The following is a 5,000-nucleotide window of genomic DNA, read 5'->3' as shown; positions in this document are numbered from 1 at the left end:
AAATGTAAACAAAACCAGAAACAAGAAAACAACAACAAGAAAATCCAACGGCGCACGTAATCATAATGATGGTGATGGAAAATGGAATTTCTGAAATTTTCCCTAAAATGGGATAAGAGACCCTGAGCAGTCCGGTCCCTTCGATTAATGGTAATTGCGTGTTCATATCTGAGTCACGGAGGTTTCATTTCTTTCGTGTTTTTTTCCGAGTCACTTACCCGGAAAATGTTATATAACAAACTATGATATGCTTGGGGATGATGATGGTACTATTTTGATAATAATGATGATGATGGTGATGATGATGATGATGGTGGTGATGATGATGGTGATGGCGATGATAATGATGATGATGATGATGGTGATGATAATAGTAATAATAATAAAACAATAATGATTATAATAATGACAATTATAACATCTATTATAACATATAACTCCAGTTAAAATGATATTAGGAACTATAAAGTGATTCATGAATAGTTTCAAATTATGATAGATAAAAAAAAAAAAACTGCTAACGGTAATAGGAATAATCTTAATATGAAATGACAATAACAACTAAAGTGACAGCAACAAAAAATATATTGATAATGATAACGTTTCAGTGATGGTGTTTAAATTTCCCTTACTGAGAATAACAACAATACTGCCTATGGTAATGAAAAAGGCAATGAATATGAGGTGAAAATAACTAAAACAATGATTTTTTAAATGAAAACACTGATAAATGGATGCTGAGTTTTGATTAAAATTCAGAACATAGCAGTAATGATATGTATAAAAGCGATGATGACAATCCTTTGAATTTAAAATGACAATATTAACGGAACTGACAACAAGAAAAATATACTATCAATGAAAAAAATATTGTAAAAAATGAAAGAATTTTGTTTCCATGTGTTTTCTTCTTCTCTGTCAACTATCTCAAATATGACAATAATTAACAATGATGATAATCACACCAATGATATCAACGTGCCAATTCAAAATAGCAACAAGTACAACGACAACCCAAAAAAAAGTGAATTGATAAAGATGACGAAGATAAAGGAACAAGAGAGAGAGTAATGATAATAACGGTAGATAATAAGAAAAATAAATAAAAAAAATGAAAAATAAGATAACAAATAAGGAAACGTAATAATGATAACGGTACGAATTTGGTGAGAACTCCATTGCACAAGTCATAATATTAGACGTAGGTTGCATTAGCTAAAGTGACGAGAACACCCCCCCCCCGTGTCTAGAAGATCTCAATTTCTGAAATTACAGATCTTACAGATTCGTTCCCCGGGGTAGACTTCGCTATTTTGGGAGCTCCGTCGTGACCGCTGCTATGAGGATTTTTGTATTTTGGAGATTATACCGTGATGTAGGGAGAGGATTTTCGTTTGGGGAATTAGGTTTGGCTAGATGGGTGTTTGTCACGTCTTTTTTTTTTCTTCTTCTTCTTCCTCTTCTTTGCGTTCATTTTGTAGAGCTATGTCATTTTGGCCAATAAAAAGAAATACTAAATTGCGGGTTAAACATGCTGGTTACACTTTTTTTGAAGAGCAATTTTGATTAGTAGTTTCAACAGTATATATATATATATATATATATATATATATATATATATATATATATATATATATATATATATATATATATATATATATATATATATATATATATATATATATATATATATATATATATATATATATATATATATATATATATATATATAGTTGTACAGAAAGATGACATTCTTTTACAGAAAACATATAGAAGATATGTACGAGCCAAAACACACACACACACACGCACGAACACATGCGCACGCACACACACACACATACACACACACACACACACACACATCTATACATACATATTTTGAAATGTTTTTTTCTTCTCTTTCTTTATTTCATGTCATATAGAAAGATCTATGGAATTCCCCTGACGAGGAAAGTCGAACCTATTACACTTGTAAATTTCTTATTTCTTTCCTAAGAGTTCGATTGCACAGAGAAATGCAGTATGGTGTCACAAAAAGTAGGTGGGAGAGACATAGAAGCATTTTAGACAGTGTAAACATGGCTTCCCCTACAAACCAAAACAGAGATGGTTTCTTACAGATATGGTCCTTTAGCAACAACCTTGTTCCGGAATTCAGTGATATACTTAGGCAAAGGGTATGTTTAGATGGATAATCCAAGGGTAAACAACCTTAGCCAATACAACCCTAAACATACGTGATAAAATCAGATAAGTAGGGGGCGGGGCACATAGAACTGAACAGAATATATCCTTTAAACAAGATTTTTCTTAAATGAACACAATACAAATAAGGATATAAGCATACACACACTAAGGGCGTTTTAAGCAGGGAAATTTCTTGCCTAAAATCTTTCTCAAGCGACCCCCGTAATGGCTAGACTTTCGCCTGTTCAGTCAAGCGGTGTTGCGTCACCATAGCAACAAAGCTCCGCTTAACATTTTATCAAGGGAATTATATTTTACGGTTGCTGTTTTTGCAATTTCCACGATAATATATTTAAAACAATTAGATTAACTGAAAATGAAAGGTGATAAAGGAGATTACGGGGATTATGAAAATCAAAGTTCCTGTTTTGCGTCCACCGCCCGCAAGTGCCAATAACACTCGCCAAAAATGTATTAATTTCAATAAATGTTAGTTTTCCTCCAAACACATGATTTGATGACTTTGAAAAGTTGTTCTCCTGCCATGATTTTTAGAGAGAATACTTTTACTAGTAATTAAAAATGAAAAGTGTTATGATTATCCACAAGAACTAAGACAATGATTTGATGACATGTTCTCTTCTTTAAATGCTTGTAGAAATAAACAATGACTAATGAAAAATAGCTTTATCAGCCTTGTGTGTGTATGTGTGTGTGTGTGTGTGTGTGTGTGTTTATGTGTGTTTATGTGTGTTTGAATGCTTGCAAGAGTGCTTGTAATCGCATAAAAACAGTATCTATTGTATAACAAGTTCCTTTTGGCATTAAGGGTGACTTCCACCAACACTCTGGAGCTTCCCTCGCACCTCAGGCCATAGGTCGAGAGGGTTATGTCTGTTCCGGCACAACAAAGAGCCATTTTTAATTATCCACAGCCCAGCGGTGTGAAACAATGGGTACTTTGCAACAATAGTCTACGTGATGTTTCTACGTGCATAAACACATGGCTATTCAGCATATGCTAATTGTCCTGGGAATGGTGCTTGGTTGGATTCCTCTGTGTATTTGAATGTCACAGATGGAGAAGAAGCCGAGGGTGAACTCTTATTTGTCATTAGGTAATCGTTCACTTAGCGTATACATGTTCATATATGCAGAGAGGGAGAAAGGAGGGAGGATTGGAGAGAGAGTAGAAAGAAGGAGAGGAAGCACCGATGGAAGAGAGAGAGAGAGAGAGAGAGAGAGAGAGAGAGAGAGAGAGAGAGAGAGAGAGAGAGAGAGAGAGAGAGAGAGAGAGAGAGAGAGAGAGAGAGAGAGAGATGGGGGGGAAGGGTGGAGGGAAGATTTGTGAATGAGGGTTGAGAAGATTGAAAGAAAAGACAGAAACAAACTGAAAGAGAAATAAAATTAAAGACAAATATACTTTGTGCATTAAACTTATCAGTAATTAATTAATTACCCCACCTACGAATATTCACACGAAGGTCCAAATAACATATTTATTTCCACACCTTCCAGATCTTTATTTACCCTTGTCCATCTGGTCCTCTTCAAATGTCCTCGTCCGTTCTGTACGTGATCCTTCCTGCTTGATTTCTGTTTGTATGCATTTAAACTCCGTCGGATATCACTCGCTCGAGGGTTTCATCTGCATATATGTATGTCTCGCGCGTGTTGTCTGTGTCTGCCGTATCCATTCTGCTTCTGTCTGTTTGTTTTGTGTCTATGTCTGGATCTCTGTCTCTGTCTCTGTCTCTGTCTGTCTGTCTCTCTCTCTCTCGGTCTCTCTCGGTCTCTCTCGGTCTCTCTCTCTCTCTCTCTCTCTCTCCCTTTCTCACTCTCTCTCTCTCCCTTTCTCACTCTCTCTCTCTCCCTTTCTCACTCTCTCTCTCTCCCTTTCTCACTCTCTCTCTCTCCCTTTCTCACTCTCTCTCTCTCCCTTCCTCTCTCTCTCTCTCCCTCTCCCTCTCCCTTCCTCTCTCTCTCTCTCTCTCTCTCTCTCTCTCTCTCTCTCTCTCTCTCTCTCTCTCTCTCTCTCTCTCTCTCTCTCTCTCTCTCTCTCTCTCTCTCTCTCTCTCTCTCTCTCTCTCTCTCTCTCTTTCTGCTTTGCTACTGTTCTCTAGCTAGGCTGATTGCTTTGCTGTATGATTCGGTTTTGAAGCTACGACCTTATGTTTTGCTGTCTCTTCGAGTTTGGAAATTATGTACCTGGAAATGATGTGTATGTGTATATATATTTATGTATGTATGTGTGCATGTATCTATGTCTATGAAAAGACACACACAAAACAAAACTTACACATGAACGAACACACACACACACACACACACACACACACACACACACACACACACACACACACACACACACACACACACACACACACACACACAAGCACACACATACCCACACAAGCGCACACAAGTACACACACAGGTGTGTATATATATATATATATATATATATATATATATATATATATATATATATATATATATATACATATATATATATATATATATATATATATATATATACATATATATATACATATATATATATATATATATATATATATATACATATATATATATATATATATATATATATATATATATATATATATATATATATATATATATATATATATATATATATATATATAACTGCGAATGTAGAGCACTGCACTTTCAAAAGGAAGGGTGCAAATGTGTCTGCGTAACTGAACACGAAAAGCATGAAGAACCAAAACACTGGAGGGAAATGGAGAAAATTGAAAGCATAATGGAATTTTGAATGCTTACATTGG

The sequence above is a fragment of the Penaeus vannamei genome, chromosome 12 (assembly GCF_042767895.1).
Source record: "Penaeus vannamei isolate JL-2024 chromosome 12, ASM4276789v1, whole genome shotgun sequence".
Classification (NCBI taxonomy): domain Eukaryota; kingdom Metazoa; phylum Arthropoda; class Malacostraca; order Decapoda; family Penaeidae; genus Penaeus; species Penaeus vannamei.
This window is presented reverse-complemented; position numbering follows the sequence as displayed.